The sequence below is a fragment of the Eubalaena glacialis genome, chromosome 17 (genome assembly GCF_028564815.1).
Source record: "Eubalaena glacialis isolate mEubGla1 chromosome 17, mEubGla1.1.hap2.+ XY, whole genome shotgun sequence".
Lineage (NCBI taxonomy): Eukaryota > Metazoa > Chordata > Mammalia > Artiodactyla > Balaenidae > Eubalaena > Eubalaena glacialis.
In genome coordinates, this window is record NC_083732.1 from 1,678,495 (window position 1) to 1,699,173 (window position 20,679).

The window sequence follows — 20,679 nt, forward strand, 5'->3', positions numbered from 1 at the left end:
CCACTTCCAAGGTATCCACTTCCACTTGTGGAAAACAAGGTATCCACAATGGTGGGATGGGCATAGGGTAGATATTCCCCTTTCAAAGGGAGAAATTAGAAGGAAAGAGGGAGACATGGGTCCCAGACAAGGCCAAAACCCAGCAGGGCAAATTCCATTAGGTTTCAAAAAGTAATTCTCTGTGGCTTGATGCTGCACCCTCTGGGCCTCCTGGGGTAGCAGCTCTGCCCTCAGCCCTAGGTCCTGTGTGGCCAGGCCTCCGAATCTGTGGCTCTGCCCTTGGGGTCACTCTTCCTTCACTTTGTCTCATTTCTCTCTCTCATCTGTGCTGGCAGTGTTTCTACTGGTATAAAACTCTCAGAAACTTTGTTGGCCTTTTGTGCAACTCATGTTGTCCAAGCCATCGGAGGAGAGGGTCCTCCACAGATCACTCCTGTGTAACGCGTCTCTACCCCTGGCTTCTGTGGAGACGCTCGGTTGTGTCCGTGAGTCATACACCAAATCTCTTTGTCCACAGTCCTCTAGCCACATGCCTGCCAGTCTCTAGAGCACACCGTCTGAGGCTTTTCCAAGTCATCAAGTGCTAGCTCCTTGTTATTAACAATTACCCCCTCAATTTATCTCTTTTCTCTCACCGTTTACTGCAGACACCTAGGAGAAAACAGTATGCACCTTCCATGCTTTGCTTAGAGACCTCAGCGGAACGTCCAAGTTCATGGCTTCTGCCCCCACTCCAGAGTAGAATTCAGCCACGTCCCCTGACTCTTGATAACCAGGACTGCCTTTCCTCAACGCTCCAGTAACACGGGCGTCATTTCCTTCTAAAGTCTCAGCAGAAACACCTTGAATGTCCACATTTCTAACAACAGCTCTTTGAAACTATTCAGGCTTTTTCTCTTAAGCAGAAGTCTCCCAGCCTCTACCCATTACCCAGTTCCAAAACCATTTCCACATTTTTAGGTATTTGTTAAAGCAGCACCACACTTTCTAGTACCAACAGCTGTATTAGTTTCCTGGGGTTCCAATTGCAAAGTATCACAAATTGAGTAGCTTAGAACAACAGAAATTTATTCTCTCAAAGTTTTAGAGGCTAGAAGTCCAAGAGCCAGATTTCAAGAGGGCCCAGCTCCCTCTGAGACTCTGGGTATTAGAATCCATCCCTGCCCTTTCCCAGCTTCTGGTGGTGGCTGTGGATGCTTGGCACTGCTTAGCTGAGAGCTGCATCTCTCTGGTTTCTGCCTTCCTTGTCACATGGCCTTCTTCCTGTGAATCTCTTCTCTTCTTACAGAGATCCCAGTCATGTTGGATTAAGGGCTGTCTCTACTCCAGTATGACTTTCTCTTAACTAATGACATCTGCAATGACCCCGTTTCCAAATAAGGTCACAGTCTGAGGCACTATTGTTAGGACTTGAACATATTTAGTTGGAGGACACAATTCAACCCCTGAAAAGAATCATCAATATAATAAACAGAGGACGTTACGAGAGCAAAGAAAAGGAACTGCCATTCCAACCTGGGGTGCTTGGGAAGACTGTCCGTGAGGAGGTGGGGCTTAAATAGTCTACATTGTTGAGTAGGAGTTACTTAGGCCAATATAAAGAAAACGGATGTTTTACCAAGGTTCAGTCAATTGCATAAAATGTGTGAAACGCAACCTGTGCTGATGGTAGTGGATAAATATCAGGACATCTTTCAGAGAAGATGAGATCCTTGAGTTGAGGAGAATGTGTGATGTCTTTATGGCAGTTATTACGACACAGGTTATAGTTGAACCAGTGGAACTGAAGAAGTCACCCAGGTTAGTCAGATATGCAGAGCTCATAAGAGAAGAGGAAGAACAGAACTCTGGAAGTCACCAGCAACATGGAAAAGACACAGGAAGAGGAGCTTTCCAATGGGGCTTAGAATGTAAGATGGGATGGCGGTGTTGACCGAGGACATGGTGGGTCATGACGTGAACAGAGAGATTAGGCAAGAGAAGGGCACGCACGTGTCCCCTGGGTTTGGGGGAAATGCAATCAGTGAGGGTAGAGAACAGTTTCAAGTATTCTTGCTGTGGTGGGAAGGAGAGATAGAATGACAACCAGGGGGCCTGAGTGGGTGGAGTGCATTCTTTTTTTAATTTTAAAAATTGAGAGACAGTACACTGAGGTAGGTGTACTTAAGGAGAAAAAACTGTTGAAAGGTTACATGAAAGATAACAGAAAGAGAGGGAATCCATGGATAACTTATGGGGTATGGTTTTTGAGAGAGTTGAGATTCAGAGCATAGATGGCGGGACTCACTTTGGACAGGAGACTAGAAGTATCCAAAATCACTATAAAAACAGGTCCAGCTTTGATGATATTCTCTCAGTGGTTGTCAGAGTAATTTCAGGCCTCTTTCATGTTCTTTGCAATGAAAAAAGATCCAAGAAACAGAAACCATGGCATAGATCTGACCTCGAATTGGTCGTTTCCTGCGATCTCAGTGAGAAACACTTCCTCGGGTCCAGCTGTGTCAACGCAGGAGCCGGCCTGGAAATGACCTTTTCTCTGACGCTCAGGCTTGCTCCGCTGAGGGATGGGAAAAGTGAATCTCTTGCAAAGCGCAACCCCAGTCAACAAGAAACAGTCTCAAAGTGGCAATCTTATTCACGGTTACTCACTCCCCTTACCAAGACTCTGTCCTCAAAGCTTTCCGAAAGAAGTCTGGTTTTATTTTATCCTATGTGCATTAATAACTGAATTCTATTTTATATTAAAACCCTGGCAGTTCTTAAATAACATTCTGTCATATGGTAATAAATAGATAAATCAAAAATTTAAATATCACATAAAAGAATACAACTGAAGAACTCTAGTCTTCCTTGATTTTTATTTTCATTTTTGTAGGCATTTGTCATTATTTGAATTGATATATTGGTTCTGTTTGTGTGTTTACCAATGGAGAAGTTTGTTCATAGCTGCCATTATATGAAGGAGATATTAAAAAGATCAATGGGAAGAAAGAACTATTTATTGTTTTTCATGTGTCTGTTCATGCATTTATGATGTTTTCTCATTAGTTATATTTCACATAGTCTTTCAGAATTTTCTTTGGTTTTCTTTATAGTGTTCCTGTCTAGACAAAAGGACATATATAAAACAAAATATGCAATACTAGGAAAAGAGATCCCTTATATTCTATTAAAATTAGAACTATCTCAAAATCACTAATCATCGTTAATTGTGAAAAGCAGTAACTAATTTCCAGATGTTTCAATTATAGGAATAGTTTTTCTCTTTAAATCATTTCATAAAAAATGAAATCTTGAAACATAGATTCCACCACTTGGGTCAAGCTTTCCTAAGGTTTATTTTCGTTTGTTTGTGTATCACTACTTGACACCTCCTTCTTTACCTGCTCTTCCAAGCTCAGGGCTTGGGTTATTTTAACCTCCTTTGTAACCTACATATTCTGTGAGGACGACTTCATAAAGTTCACACAATGTCCACTCATCTCCCCCCCTCCTCTCGAATTTCCCTTCTCTTCTTCCTCATTGCACTCCACACCCACATCTCCATTTGCTTACTGGAGCATGGATTTGACGTTAGTTGAGTATTATTTTAGGTCTGGGCTGAGAGAGGCGCAGAGGTGCATGGGATTTATCCCTATGCTCAAATCGGTCGTGATAAACAGACCAATAGACCAATAGACCCACGGTGACCAACAGAAGGGCACGCAGGGTTTGGCTTTGGGAGCCTAGAGGAAGTGGTGGCCAGCGCACCTGAATGAGGAAGTGGTGGCCAGCGCACCTGAATGAGGAAGAGGTGGCCAGCGCACCTGAATGAGGAAGTGGTGGCCAGCGCACCTGAATGAGGAAGAGGTGGCCAGCGCACCTGAATGAGGAAGTGGTGGCCAGCGCACCTGAATGAGGAAGAGGTGGCCAGCGCACCTGAATGAGGAAGTGGTGGCCAGCGCACCTGAATGAGGAAGAGGTGGCCAGCGCACCTGAATGAGGAAGTGGTGGCCAGCGCACCTGAATGAGGAAGAGGTGGCCAGCGCACCTGAATGAGGAAGAGGTGGCCAGCGCACCTGAATGAGGAAGAGGTGGCCAGCGCACCTGAATGAGGAAGAGGTAGGAGCATCCTTAGAACCGACACATTGGAACCGTCTGTTGAATGAGCGCAGGTTTTCACCGGGAAGAAGAGGGCACAGAGCATTTAGGGCTTTGGAAAGGGATTTGTGGAGAGCAACCTCAAGTGCAACACATTTGGGGAAAAAATAACTGCTTCGGAATGGCTTCAGCACAGTAGTCAGCACGGAGGACCCTCCTATACAGTCTGAGTGTCCTGGGTTTAAAGTCCTCCCAGGCAGCGTGGAGGAGGAGGGGGTTAGGGTGAGGCTGAAGGTGGGGAGATGAATTTGAGGGCTACTGTGTCAGTGTAAGAGACTAGGAGGGGAGCACGGGCTAAGACACTGTTTTTACTCTGCCTGGTCACCTCCATCCTAGTGTAAATGACAAGATCTGCGCCCCCCGCCTCACAGCACTGACGTCTCAGCATCACAACCGCTGCCCCTCCCCCCAACCCCTGTCTACAGTGGCTTCTCCTCATTCATTCAGCGGATGTTGGAGTTGTGGTTTCTATGTTCCATGCGCTAGTGTAGGTGTGGAAACGTGGCAGTAAACAAAACAAAGCCTGTAGTAGGGGTTTATCTTCTTGTGGAGAGGACAGTCACTAAGTAAGCAAACGTGTAAATAAATAGTGCACTAGATTGCAGTTAGCAGTATTGAGAATGAAGACAGCAGGGTGAAGGGTGGAGCGGTCGGTGCCGGTTCACCTGGCGGGGAAAGCACTTGGTGGGATGTCGCAGCTGCAGGGGCCTGGAGGAAGTGGCAGGGAGCAAACCACAAGAGGCTGTGCGAAGAGGTCCCAGGAGAGGCCCGGCAGGGCCTTGCGTCCTGCTCTGAGGCATCGTTGACACCGGGATGGCATTTGACACTCTGAGGCTGGACAGCATCACCTTGGAAGAGACCGTATGGAGAAAAGTGCTCTGAAGCCTGAGGCTCCGTGCCTTCCAGAATGTCTGGATTGCAGGAGAAATCAGTTGGAACCAACAGAAGAACCAACAAGTATCACTGGTGAGGAAGGAGACGAGAGAAGGGAGCGATCTGAAAGGCAGAGGGAGCCGTGTGCCCAGAGAGAGAGGAGATGGTCAGTGCCGTCTCACTTTCTATTGCAGTCCTGTCTGGGATCACAGGCTCAAGGCGAAGTGCACCTGCTACGCCCACTGTCCAGTGGTCAGGGATCCGGGCACAGCTTGTCTCAAATACGGTCGCCTTGGGGTGGGATATTCCACATGTGAAGTTTGGGAGGACACGATTCAGTCCATAGCAGACATACAGCATGGGGAAATTATGTCATCAAAAAGCTTTTAAAGAGTTTTAAATGGCAACAAAATATTATCCTGAATGTACGTAACACATTTTTTTAACCAATGATTCGTATTTGGACATGTAATCTGTTTTTGTTTTTAATATAACATTGTTGTACACATTCCTATGCATGGATATCTATTGATGTGACTTATTTCCTTAAGCCCTACTTAGTCAAAAGGATGTAAATGATTTAGGCTTTAATACATACTGCTGAATGGCCCTCCCAGAAGGGCTGCAATATATGAAATGTTACTGACCTGGAAAACAGAATGCCTGTGTCATGTCTGCCAACATTTGACTCGGTTAAAATTCCCAAATGTATGCTACAACTACTCCAAACAATTTTCTTGAGAGTCCATTAGTGAAAACCTAAAAAACAAGAGCAGGTCCATAAGATGTGTCATGGTATGGTCTCTGCTCTTGGAGAGTTCAGCAAGGGAGAAAGGAAAGAGCCCTCTCCATTTACAGGACTGAGGGATGAATTTACTTTACAATGGCACTATTTGAAGAAACGGCTAATTATCTTTCATGTGCCCACTGTGCACATCCCCCAGATACCTGCCAAGATTGCAAAGCACTAGAGCCAAGAGTGAGTCCCTGGAGTTTAAAGGAGATGAGACAGTTTGCAGGAAGATTCACAGTGATTCTTGGTGATGAGTGAACTCAGATAGTTCAGTAATTTCATTCAGTTGGATCCATATTTCCAAATTCAGTGAATGATGTCTGAAGATTTTCACACGTAACAGAAAACCTTGTGGCTTTGTTGTATATTGTAATGAAAGCTATCATTTTCGGCGCCAGAGTGAAATGTCACACAATTTGTTATGGCGTTAAGATAATATATTGTTCTGTAAGGTCCCCGTTGAGATGAGTGGGACCATCAGTCAATCAGTAAGCATCTAGGAGGCAAATCTTTGTTCTGTGCGATGCTGGAAATCAGGCAGTGTGAGAACCCCAGCCCTGAGAGAGGCACCAGCTAACTCGCTCAGCAGTGGCGGTGGTGGTGAGGAAGAAGGGCATTTGGAGGGGAACAGGCTGCTTACGTTGGGGGTTGCTTGTCCCACGTGTGCCATGGCCACAGTTTCTTCTGAGGGTAAAGAAATGCTACGGGTGACGCACCCCCCATCAGCCAGACTCCCTGTGCTTGTTCAGCTTGAGCACAGATGTGTGTGTGTGTGTAGGTTTCTACCTCCTAAGCCAAAGCAGAATAGAGTTTTATTTTACTTGTATTAAAATTCCACAAGACCACTTACGACATCTTTTAATAAGGGTCACTTGCCAACACATTTTAAAAAATTTTGCTGGTATAAAAAAATCTTGCTTGTTTTTGTCCTTGTTAATAGCTATTTTCTTTCAGTGCTCTGATGGTGTAATTCCCTTTTTACGCCTTCCATACTTGCCGTTGGGAATAGAGCTGTGATGTTGGTAATCTGGTTCTTCCCTGTGGCTAATTTAATATTTCTTTTTGTTTATACTATTATAAAGTTTCACTGTGATATTTTAGGTGTGGTTGTCTTCTTAATTATCTCTATTATTTTAATATTCCTGAATCTGAAGGGTTAGTTATTTCAACAATTTTGGAAAATTACTAACCATTATGTCTTTAAATAGTGTCTCTCCACTGTTACATTTTTGAGATATGATGACCTTGAAACTGACTTAATCTTCCTCATTGTTCTAGAAAATTTCGTTATTATCCTTTCAGAGATGGCTTCTGGCCAGGCTGTCTATTCTCACCTTTCAGAACTCAGAGTAGATGCATGTTAGCGTCTAACCTCTCATAACTTCCACATCTGGGTTGTTTTTATTCCACTTGCAGAGTATTGCTTGAGATCTGCCTAATTCACTGATTTCACTGGTTTTACTGTTTAACTCTTCATTAATCCTTGATTATTATGTATGCCATTTTTGTAAGATCGTCTTATTCTTTTTCAAACCTATCTGATAAATTTTGATAGAGTCTGTTCTTACAGCTTCTTTTTCTATTTCACATTTCAATTTTTTAGACATATTCTACCTAGTCATTTTGTGTTTCATAGTTGCCAATGATAATTTCAGTGGTTTACAGTTCTGATTCTGTACATGTTCCAATGTTATTAGTATCTGCAGATTGCTTTGTTTATGCTAATACTTCTTCACAAATGATGTCCTTTACCATTTGTTTATGCTTTTGACTGTGTTCTCATTTTCCATTTATCTTTGTCTCTGGAATTCTCGGTATCCGGTTTGGTCATAATTAGAGCTGTTTACTAATATTCTGTGTCTCTCACTTAGCATAATGTCCACAGGGTTCATCCATATTGTCACAAATGGCAGAATTTCCGTATTTTTTATGGTTGAATAATATTTCATTATATGTATATACAACGTTTTCTTTATCCATTTATCTGTCAACAGTCTTAGGTTTTTTCCCTGGCTTAGCTGTTGTAAATAATACTGCAGTGAACATGGCAGTGCCGGTATCTCTTTGAGATAATGATTTTATTTCCTTCAGATATACATTCAGAAGTGGGATTGCTGGATCAAATGGTAGTTCTATTTTTAAGTTTTGGATGAAATTTCATACTGTTTTCCATAGTTACTGTACCAACTTACATTCAGCAGTGTGCAAGGGTGAGCACATATTTATGTGACTGTTGGCCATTTGTATGTCTTCTTTGGAAATATATCTAGACAGGACCTTTGGCTATTTTAAAATCAGATCATACAATTTTTTTTCTATTGAGTTGTATGAGTTCCTTATATATTTTGGATGTTAACCCATTATCAGATAGAAGGTTTGCAAATATTTTCTTTCATTCTATAGGTTGCCATTTCATTTTTTTAATTATTTCTTTCGCTGCGCATAAGCTTTTTAGTTTGATGTAGCCCTGCTTGTTCACTTGTTTATTTTTGCTTTTGTTACCTGTGCTATTGGTGTCAAAAAATCCAAAAATCATTGCCATGACCAAGTTCAAGGAGCTTTTTCTCCTGTATTTTCTTGTAGGAGTTTTACCATTTTAGGTCTTACGCGTCTCCAAATTTGTACAACATTAGCTCCTCTGAGAATGTTTTCTTGGGATCCTACTAAAAGGAGAATACTTTCACCTGCCCCTGGAGTCCCAGAGCACTTTGGACTTCCATGTCATTTATTACTTTCTGATGTGCAGCATATGTAAGATTCTTCTCTTCTACTTAACTATAAGCTCATTTCTGTCTGAATTCACTTTAGCGATATTTGTCAAAGTGGTGTCCACAGGACGTTGTGTGTGTGTTGGGATCGGGGGGAGTGAGACCCTCTTAGCAAGTCTGAGAGGTCAAAACTATATTCATGATAACACTATGTTTTTATTTCCCTGTTGGACTGTGTTTACATTTGCACCAGGTGCAAAAGCAATGGCGAGTAAAACTGCTAGTGCCTTAGCATGAACCAAGGCAGTGGCACCAAACCATAGAGTAGTCACAATATTTTTCACTTTCACACACTCAGAGGTTAAAAAAGAACTACAGTCACAGTGTCAGCCAGGCTGTGTTATCCTCCTGAGTTTGGGGTCTTTCTCCAAGTGCATTTGAGTCATTGGCAGAATCCATTTCCCTGTGTGTAGGACCAGTTTCCCCATTCCCTGTGTGTGTGTGTCAGCCACTGGTTGCTCTGAGTTTATAGGGGGTGTGGGCATCTCCCAGCCAGGCAAAGCCGGAAGAAGAGTGTGAGTCTCTGACCCTTTTTTGAGAGTTCCTACCTGACCAAGACTGGCCACCTAGGATAATCCTTCTCAAATTGCTTAACTCAAAATTAACTGACTTGGGATATTATAGCTGCAAAATCCCTTCACCTCTGTCATCTAATGGAACCTCATCCCATGAGTAAAATATCAATACGTCAAGGCCACGAGCTCAGCCCACAGTCACAGGGAGGGCGTCATCCAGAGTGTACACCAGGGCAGGAACTAGGAGCCATTCCAGAATTATTCCCGCTGCAGCCCGTGAGCTTATACTCTAGTTTAGGGTTCCCGACTTGGCCAAGGTTCAGCTTTCTCCGGGAAGTTTACTAGATAGCCATATTTATAGGTTTCTGTTTAAATCTGAATCAGATTCAGAATCTGAATGTATCTAGTGAATCAGAAGTGTCTTTGTTGAACTATACCAGCAACTCCTGTGCAGCCAGCTGCATGTCCCTCCCTGGATCTTCCCCTGAGAATCACTGCTCTGTTAAGTACGACATCTCACCTGGCTATCACTTTACTAAAGTATTATTTTCCAAACTACAATTGGGTTCATGAGAGGACAGATAACATAAATGGGGTCATTAAAAATTAAGAGGCCGAAGCAGCAACGTCATTCTAGCCTTGAGAATTAGCAGTCTGTTGCTGAGGCCTTGATTTACAGAGGCCAGGCCCTCTCCTGCATTATAAAACTGAGTTAATAGCTATGCCTCATTAAAAATAGTAATCACCTCTTGGCATCAGATCAATAGGCTTTTCCTCACAAGGAATGCTCTTAAATATTATCAATGATTTAAACTTGGAATCTAATTCTAAAGGCTGCAACATTGGCAGTTTAGATCTAAATGCCAACTACTGGCAGACACAATTTTGGGCAGATTACCAAATATACTTTTGTACTTCTTTTAAAGCCAATTTCCCTAAAATCTGTTCTACAGAAATTAATCTTATGACATTAGCTATTTGGGATATAGTTACTACCTTATTGCTTCTTTTTTGGTTTTTGGATTATTTTCATTGACATATAATTGACTTAAAATATTATATTAGTTTCAGGTGTAAAACATAGTGATTCAATATTTTTTTACATTACAAATTGGCCACCACCATAAGTCTAGTTGCCATCTGTCACCATACAAAGCCATTACAGTATTACTGACTATATTCCCCACATGGTACATTCATCCCTGTGACTCATTTGGTTTGTAACTGGAAGTTTGTACCTCTTAATCTCCCTCACCTATTTCACTCATCCCCTAGTCTCTCTCTTCTGGCAATCACCTGTTTGTTCTTTGTATCCGTAACTCTGTTTCTGTTTTGTTATGTTTGTTCATTTGTGTTTTTTTTTTTTTTTAGATTCCACATATAAATGATATACATCATTTGTCTTTCTCTGTCTGACTAATTTCAGTCAGCGTAATACTGTCTAGGTGCATCCATGTTGTAACTGCAAATGACAAGATTCCAGGCTTTTCTGTGGCTGAGTGGTATTCCATTGTATATCTCTACCACAGCTTCTGTATCCATTCATCCATTGATGGGCACTTACGTTGCTTTCATATATTGGCCATTATTAATAATGCTTCATTGAACCTAGGAGTGAGTATATCTTTTCTAATTAGTGTTTTTGTTTTCTTTGGAAAAATACCCAGAAGTCAATTTGCTGGATCTTTTGATACCTAGATTGAATATTTTTAATTTTTTGAGGACCCTCCATACTGTTTTCTATAGAGGCTGCACCAATTTACATGCCAACCAGTAGTGTACTAGCGTTCCTTTTTTTCCACATCCTCACCAACACTTGTTATTTGTTGTCTTTTTGATTTGTTATTTCTTGTTTCTTTGATTTTTGTTATTTGTTGTCTATTTGTTAGTCATTCTGACAGGTGTGAGGTGATATCTCATTGAGGTTTTGATTTGCATTCCATGGTGATCAGTGTTGCTGAGCATCTTTTCATGTGCCTGTTGACCATCTGTATGTCTTTGGGAAAATGTCTATTCAGATTCTTTGCCCATTTTTTACACTGGTTGCTTTTTTTCCCATATTAAGTTATATGAGTTCTTTGTATATTTTGGATATAAACCCATTATTGAATATATCATTTGCAAATAACTTCTCCCATTCAGTAGGCAGCCTTTTTCTTTTGTTGTTAGTTTCTTTCATTGTGCAAAAGCTTTTTAGTCTGATATGGTCTGTTTTGTTTATTTTTGCTTTTGTTTCCATTGCCTGGGGACACATATCCAAAAAATATTACCAAGACTAATGTCAGAGTAATGTTTGACTAACGTCAAGACTAATGTTTATAACTAATGTTATGAACATAATGCTTATGTTTTCTTCTAGAAATTTTTTGGTTTCAGGTCTTACATTTAAGTCTTTAATCCATTTTGAGTTTACTTGTGTACGTGGAGTGGGAAAGTAGTCCAGTTTGATGCTTTTGCGTGAAGCTGTCCGGTTTTCCCTATACCATTTATTGAAGAGGCTGTCTTTCCCCATTGCACATTTTTGCCTCCTTTGTTGTATTCTTATTTCTCCTCTTGATGATTCACAAGGCTTTGAGAGAAACTGACAAGAAAATGTCGTAAAATTATATGTGATATAAGTGTGAATGGGATGCATGTGTTCCTTATGGATAAAGTGAGTACATTTCAGTGTATAGATTTCACTCTTTCTCTTTTGAATGCTCACAGGCCTTTATTTTTGCCTTCTGCATCTAGACTACCCTCCAGAATGTTGAGATTGCCAGAGAAGTGACCTCCGCAAAAGGAAAATATTACTCTACTGAAATTCAAGTAAGACCGTTACTTTTCAATAAGTCATTGTGAGTAAAGTTATTGCTCTGCCAGAGAATGTTATTTATTACCTACTTAGAATTTCCCAACATCAGGTATTGTATGTGTTCACTTCACATTATGCAAAGCCCATTCTACAGGATTTCAAAGTATCGTACCCTGCAAACCCCGACTGCAGCCCAGGACAGGTCAGATGTTATAAATGACGAGGGGGCAAAGGCAGTTGTAAAGGGGGTGATGGAACTTCATTTAGGGTGGCTATTCCTAGCCTCGACACACCTTCTGCAGTCACAGGAGAGGATAAATGAGGAGGACAAATGCTACACTTGGTCTATAACACACACTCTACCCGCATCGCCTGCTCTCGCACGGAGTCCTTACAAAGCACGTGTCTCAGCAGGCACTGTTGATGGATTTCTTATAGTCTCTGCCCTGCCCTGTAGCATTTCACCTGTGCCTCCCACTTGTCTGTCCACGCTTACAGCTAGACTGGCTTCCCATTTGAATGGAAAATAGCCCCCTGAGCAAGAGTACACTGGACAGCCATTGTGTGAGCTGCCCTTCCAGCTGGGTCCCCTGCCCGCGAATGGTGCTTGCTGCCCTACCCACCAGGCTCAGGAGGTTCCAGCCTTCCTGGGCATTTTCCTTCTAGTTGCCAAAACAAGGTTACTATAATACAAATACGTAATAGCTGAACTGGTAAGTTTGAAGCTATTGCTGCTTTTCTGTGCTGTGAAGATGTTTGAGACCTTTGACCTTGTACTTTGATTCATCTGTCCTTGCTCTGCCCCCTCTTTGTGTTAAATGTCACATCTGCTCACAGGAAGTAACTTCCGTTGGCCTATTTGCCTCCAGACTTGTTATTCAAATTCCCAGTCCTTTCAGGCATATTTGTGAGGTTAGAACCACTGGCTTCACTAGTAAAACATCTCTACTTCTAGTTGTGCTGACTGTATTGTCTATCATGGAAAAAATGACACAATTGTCAAATGCAAAGACGCTTAGTCTTGAGTCCAAGACTGACTTCATATTCAAGCAACTTTCTTCACGCTTTCTAACTCTGATCTGCGCTCCACCAGCCTTGCTTACAAGGGGATCTGATGACTCTGCAGCCAGTGGGAGGTGTGGCTCCAGCCCTGGTGTCTGGGGACCCTGATCTCTGGTGTGGAAACGAGGATGCTGACTTACATTATGGTTTTTGCTTATTTTTATTTCCATGAGAGTTTGAAGGAAAAAACTCTAGTTTCTCTTTGTGACTCCAGGATCTACTATCATGCCAACATGTACAGGGTCCCAATAAATATTTCAGAAAAATTAATAAGTTGATGACAGTATTTCTGGAGTTGCATTCTGTGTATTTCAAAGACATCCTTCCATAGATAAAGGTCTGCTACATTAGGGTCAATTCCTCTGATTACTCTCCTTTCCAGCTCCCAGTCAGTATGGGTGGATTTCTGGAAGCTCCTGGCATTGCTTTCCTTCATGGACAGATTTTAATCTAGGCTGCTTTAGTCTTGATAATCCCATCTCTCCCTTATCTGGAAAATTCAGTCAAGAGAATGTTGGATAATTCTGGCCGCTGAAGACCTGTTGGCAGCCTCTCAGGTCTTAAAACACAGTATATTTATGCATCTGTGTCTGGCTGTGAAGAAGATTCACAGGAAAGTCTTAAGGTCACCGTGAGATACCTTTGGTGATAAAGGAAACAACGAAAAGTTCTAAAATAAAGTCTCATACATGTTATCACTTTAAATGCTGCGTGCGGTATCGTAGCTGCAGGACAGAACTGGAGGAGCCCTGGAATGTGGCAGCTAAACTGATGAGGCTGTGATGCCCTCCTGCGAGTGTGGACCGAGTTCTCCTACTTCCCACCTCCACTCGGCCCTCCTACTTTCTGCGCGGCAGCTGCCTTCCTTGCTTGCAGGCTGGGGTAGTCCTGGGGATGGCCACCCGTGCCCAGGTGATAAAGCCTCTGCTGCAGTCCGTGCCTTGTCTCCTAACGTCCCTGAGGGCTCCCCTCCGCTGCGTACAAGGGCCCATCGGTAGCACGGCCTCTGCCGTTCCCACAGAGCAGGAGTCATCGAAGTCCAGCTGGTCCAGCCTCGTTGGTTTCCTGAGCCGACTCCGAGATGCTGGTACCAAGCCAAAGTGCAGGGGTCCAAGCTCACTGGGCAAACACTGACCTTGAAGCAGGGGCGGGGCTGGCTTCATGGGAGGGAGAACCACTGTGCCCTCACAGGCACCAGCAGCGCAGCCACCACTGGTTTAATCTGCATTACAGCTCCCGCTGTGCTGCCAAGTTCCACAGGATTTGACAAATGCACCATGTCAGGAAGTCACCCCTATAGTATCAGAGAGAGGAGTTTCACCACCTGAAAATATTCCCTGCTTCACCTACTCAGCTCTCCTCTCCTCCTTCTAAACTTCTGGAAACCACTGATTTTTAATCATTTCTACAGTTTTACCTTTTCCCAAATGTCCAGTGTTTAAGCCTTTTCACCTGGATTCTTTCACTGAACAATATGTATTTAAGATTCATCATGTCTTTTTGTGGCTTGATAGGTGATTTTTTTAAGCTGAGTCATATGCCACTCTATAGATGTACGTTTCTTCCTTCGTCTGTTTGTTTATTCACTCACCTAAGAAGGAAATTATGAAGAAAGCTATTATAAACATTCAGGTGCAGGGTTAATACACTTTTGAACCATTTGGTTGAATACCTGCTAGTGCGACAGCTGCATCCATGGTAAGAATGTAGACAGTTTTGTAAGAAGCTGTAGAGCTGTCGTCCAGTCCTGCCAGCAGCGAGGGGAGTGCCCGATGCTCTGTATCCTCGCCAGCAACCGGCAGCGTCAGCTGCGGCATTTTATCTTCGTTTTTCATATTAAACTTTTATAGTGTCTTCGTAAATTAGGAACCCAAACATTTACAAGACACTTTAAAATATACTCTCGGAGTAAGTAGAGATGTTTTCTTCCAAAATAAAAGTTTATTAACACCCTCCCAGGCAAATACACATTATGAGCAATACTTGGTAGGGGACACTGACATTAAAGAGTTAAAAACAGAAAATTTAAGTAGTTATAATTTATGCAAGTTCTATGAGGGAAAGTCTAAGAAGCCATGGGAGAAACTGAGTGAGATTTCTTGTTTCTTCTCCTTTTCTGCCTGCCCCCTCCTTCCTCTCTCTCTTTCCACACACACACACACACACACACTCACACACGCTGAGAACCTTAAGGAAATTTTAGGTGGTTGCCTAACATGTAAGTTTTGGAGCTAATAAATTGGAAAATGCGGTTTAAAACAAGACAAACGCATGCACAAGTGAACAGATACAGTATGGAGCCTCTTCAAATCATAGCATATACTTGGTCAGTGTTTATTCCACGCCGTCCTCCACTTCTCTGCAAAGTGCAGCCATACCACTGGACATTTCTTACTTCTTGGAATTCCAGTTGTTCATAAAGTCTGTAACCACCACTCTTTCTCTCATTTCACCCATTTTCTGGTGATTATTTTTATTGCTGCTATCTGGATCTAGTTTTGTTTCATCCTTAAATCTCATCTTTCCTCAATGCTGTGAACTCTGTGTGGTACTGATTATTCAAGGGAATCCTCTTCCCTCTGTTAAAAGCCTTCTTACCATGTAAGACCCAAACACAAATCCCACCATCTTGCACAAAGTTTTCAGGTGTCCTAATCCTAATTAAGTACATTTTTCTCTACACTTACATGATAACATTTTAGATTATGTTTGTCCGTTTTCCCTACCAGAGTGTGAAATCTTAGAGAGAAAGGCTTGCATTTGCTTTATTTCTGATAGTCCTTGTTCAGTCCTAGTTATTTGATGTCTGAGCCCTGGGTCTCCAGGCTAACGCTGCTGGTGGTGACCACCCTGGACCAGGTGTCCAGTGAACTTAACCTGGCTCAGACCTGAGTCCCTATACCTTCTCCAGTCTCCACACCCATTTCTTTGCACCTTGCACCCCTCAGATATTGCGTCCGGTTCTTTGAGCCTGATCCTTGTGTTTGATTTTCCTAATGGACTTGAACATAAATGTGACCGCTGGTCCTTTTAGTTATCTCGATGTAATTCTGTCATCCGCCTTTGCACAAACTAAAGCTCCAAGAACCACCACCTGGCTAGCGTTTTCCTGTTCCACCTCCACAGATCGGCACAGGGCACTCAGCAGGTGCGTAAGGCACTATTTACGCAGTGTACATTCTCATTATGTGTTTAATTGAATTGAGCTGAACTGGTATTTACAACATCACTGCTTCAACAAGTCACCATCTTGAGTATTTAGAGAAGAAAATAACGCTAGTACGATGGACAATGGTTAATAGCTTCACTATTCCTTTTTTACACTTTATTTCTTTTTCAATGTGGTTGCTAATATGTGTATAAAAATGTTAAAGGTAAGGAAATGATGCAAAATTTCATCTGTAAGACCGGCGCTACACACAACGTCCCTGTCTGTGCCGGTGCGCCAAGCGCTGGCTGATCGGTCACATCACGCGGCCCTGACGGAGCAGCCGGCGTGACCGCCTGGAGCCGGTGCTGAGCCCGCGCTGCTTCTGAGTCCAACTCAACACTAGCCGCTCTCTACCCACATCAGGTACATGTTCATTCCAGAGCCCAAAGACGGCCCAGCAGAAACAGTACGAGGGGCCGGAAACAACAGCCTGTCCTTTACTGTGGAAGGGGCTGTTGACAGCCTCCACCCACCTGGACCCTGGAAACTTGGGAGGAACATACTGAATCCAACACGGATAAGATGGATTTACGGGTGAAATTAATAGAATGGAAACACTTGCTCACTGTTAGCCTATGGCTTTACTGTGTTTTCTAAAATACCCGTAGATGTCATAGATCAATCAGTGTTTCTCAAAATAGAGCACACACTAGAATCACCCGGATGGCTGGTCACAACTCAGGTTTCTGGGCCCCTGGCCCAGAGTTTCTGATTCAGTAAGTGTGAGCTGGAGCCTGAGAATTCGCATTTCTCAAAGTTCCCGGGTGCTGCTGAAGCAGGGAGCACACGTTGAGAACCACTAGAGACTGAGACGGGTGACTTACGTTGCAAAGCAAGGTGTAAGTTGACCGTGCAGCGATTTGTCAACTGATACCCGTCTGCTTCTTCCTGAGTTTGTTCTGTGGGTAAGGGGAGCTGACGGCCGTCCCACTCCAGGCTACTCGGTGCTCTGAGGCCCTGCCCGGACTCCTGCGTGTGCCATTTACACAGCAGAACCGAACGCTCAGTACATTTCAGGAGAGATTCAATTTTAGTACGAATATTGAATATTCTATGCACAAAATATAGTATCTTTACAAAAAAGCATAAAAATAAAAAGAGAAAAGATTTCAAACTGATGTCAGTAGCAGACCTAAGAACTGAGGTTCTTTGAATCTTAATTCTAAATTCTTTCCTGAGTTAAGTTCTAACCTAGGCTAATTCTCCTCTAGAGAACATTGGAGTGAAGATTATTTTGTGAACAATGGGCAGCATTTGGTTACGTTATGAGCATTTTCTATTTTTAAGATTAAATTATCCGTAACAGTTATTTGACAGCTTTCATACATTCGTTCATCAATTCAACAAGCGTGTATTGAGTACCCGCTACATACCATGGATATGGTTAAGATATAAATCTGCCTCTGTGGAGCCCGCAGTCCAGTGATTTGTAGCTGGGTCTTTACAGGGGAAGGCCATGCTTTCTGCTTCTGATTCTTCCTAGAACAATTTTATATTTCACTGCATAAGATGATGTGTGTGGTGCAAAATTCAGCTGTTAACTGTGCTTTATAGTCATCACCTTCCTTGACTGAAGAGGTCAGTCAGAACAAAACTAGTAAAACTCATGTTTCATGTTTTCTGCTCTTCAAATTACAATTCAGATTGATTTTTATTCAGTGTGTCATACTAAAAAATAAAGTAAAGGAATATTTTGGATTATCTCCAAAAGATATATTTCTGTGTCACAAACTCAGATGGCTGCTGAAGCAACCAACCTGCTCTGCTAAATTAAGGGACAGTTGTTGTGTGCAATGAAAATTAAGTACGTACTGATTTAAGTCGCTGTTGACAACTTTGGTAGCATCAGTCAGGGGATGCCTGTTCCCAGTCTGTTGGAAATGCATAGCGCCAGTTGAACTGTTTCTCTTGAGGAAAGACATAAAGACTTGGCTATACCTAAGTAACACGTCATAATTCAAATGGATGTTCTATTCTGTTTGAAAACCTCAGGTATGGTCACAGCAGGTTCTCTTCTTATTTTTTCCATAACATTTGCCAGGGTCTTTATTTTAAAGGTGTATTCTTTCAATAAATCTTCTGCACCCTCTTGCAGATGTGTACGCAAGTTAACACATCCTAGCGACGCAGACGGCAGAGCCTGCCCACGTCACAGATCAGCAGGCTGGTCCTTTGGGGCAAGAGCTGTTAGCAAGTCAGCATCCCAGGCCAAGTGAGGGGCTGCCACCTGTTCACTTCTGCAGTAGAGGAAGCAAGGTGGCCGGAGTGTCTGTAGGAAAAAGGTGGAGTGACGAGATAATGAGAGTGAATTGAGCTTAGGTAGAATAGTGCAATTACATTACAAACGGCCTTTTGTGGCCCACAAGCCGTGCTGGGTTAGAGTACTTTCTAGATAAGTAGTTTGTTATTTTTTTCTTTTACTGCTCTTTTTCCAGATTTTACCAGTTCAGAATTATTCTGTTTTCATCTGTCTTGCCATATGTCATAAATACTCATTCTTTTTTAAAGCTGGCAGGTTTATGGAACTTTTTGTCAAAAACATTAGGCTGTTTTTTTTTTAATATTAGGCTGTGATTTTCCAAGAAACAAAAGACTCAGAGAGGTGTCAAACTGCCTGCATTAAATGTAGCTGTTTGGTGATGGTAAAAAGACCAAAATTCTACTCTAAAAATTGTATTTATTCTCATTTTGTTTCATCAGAATCAACATTGTAAGACAAGGGAGAGCAACGCTTTGCGAATTTTTATTAATTTTGAAACATTGAGTTCTTGGCCCTGGTTGTTCCCATGCTCCAGGTGAATGGGCCATTATTCAGTTCATCTCCCAGAGTGCAATTTGAAAGAGTTTGGCAAATCACTTACTTTGCTGTCTTTGGTTAATTAACTGCAAATTGTTTTGAAAACCCCATGCGTTTAACACAGAACTATGAGGGGAACCCATTCTGGAGATGAGACCAGTGACACCAATTACTGTTAAATGTTTGTCCTCAGTAAATTCGTAGACGATGACAGGACAGTAAAGGGTGGGGTCTCTACATCCCGCTGCACCCTCTTACCTCCCAGCGCTTACCAGACCCCGTGGAGTCTGAGACCATGGACATGGCTAAGTGTGGCTGGATTGCTGAGAGCGGGCGGCCCAGGCCGCCCATGGATGTCCTGGCGAAAGTGCCCGGCTGCCTGGCACTCACTCTGAGCAGAGCAGAAAATAGCAACGAAAGGTTTTTGTGTCTGATTAGTTGTTTTTTTTAAGAACAAAACCAGAAGCAGTTTGTTGTCCTCAGATTCTACTGGCCTGGGAGATGGGGGCCTCTGGCCCAGCTCTCCTGTTCTCTGATTGGGAAATGCACTTCTGTTCTTTGGGCCTCAGTTATTACATCTGTACAATAAGGAGCTTAGCCCCAATCCACTGTGACGTTCTAATCACACTTTCCCTAAGGATTAAGGTGGCAAGCCTACAGGCATAGGCATAGGATTATTTTTGAGAATACAAATAAATTTGAAAAATAGAAAGTTAATCATGCCTTTCTCTTACAGTGTGCTCATTTGCTTTATTTATCATATTAACAAAAGGGCTAAATCTGTACGATATCTCAAATACCTATAAACAGGTGAAGTAAGCAATGATTGGCGTATTTGTCCATTAATTTTAAAGCAAAGCTTCATTTTTAACATTTAAAAAAAATACTAAAATGTGATTCTACTTAGAAGACCTTCCTCGTGGCTTAGATTCACCTTTTGTCATTTGAAAGCTTAATTTCTTCTCAGATACAACCAGGATGCTTACATTATTTTAGGTACCTTGTTAAAGCCTTTGAGTACTCCATCTTCCTATATTAATATAAAGATACAAATTCCTTGGTAGAAACATACATCAGTATAATTTATTTAAAATAGCTATTCTGATTTCAGTGCTGTTTTCAGAAAGGGGTAGTTATCCTCTTTATAAAGTACATCACAAAACTCTAAGAGTTGAATCCGTAAGATAAGGGTTTAGTGTTGTCCTTGGTAACAAGATATATGAATTATTACAATTTAATGAGTATCTTTTATGGAGGCCCTCTACTAATCGCTTTACACCTGATATTCATTTGATGATTTAAAGATGAACAAGGTGGCACGAATGAAAGGCTAAGAAAAGCTTATATGACATTATTGTGAACAGACCCCAGTCCTGCAAATGAACAAGATTTGCTTTCAAATGAAATTTTATGCATTCTACATTTAATTAAATCTAGAAATGGCTTAAGAGAATTATAAAGCATAACAAAGTACGTTACTTTAGAATAACCACTAGAAACTTCATTTCCAGCCACTGCCCTAATTATGAATGGTTACAAGTATCCACTGTACATCAAGGAGTTAGAAGACATACCTATAGTTTATGTTGAGGTGGAAACATATTTCACTCCATGAGCCAAAATTTGTTAGAATCTCTCAGCAAAGAAAGGGTACCAATGACCAACTTGTTGTTTTAAATTTTGACAATATATTTAATTAAAGTCTATTTTTAGAGAATCACCTCAT

The 20,679-nt window shown here is 42.0% G+C and overlaps 1 protein-coding gene across 4 annotated transcripts in view; it reads left to right on the plus strand.

The window, feature by feature from the left end:
* Positions 1-20,679, plus strand: part of SNTG1 (syntrophin gamma 1) — a 480,938-nt gene that overhangs the window by 132,795 nt on the left and 327,464 nt on the right. For all 4 annotated transcript variants that reach the window (XM_061171420.1, XM_061171419.1, XM_061171421.1 and 1 more), the window contains exon 2: positions 11,823-11,897. The gene's annotated coding sequence lies outside the window, so the exon portion shown is untranslated. The remainder of the gene's footprint in view (positions 1-11,822; positions 11,898-20,679) is intronic.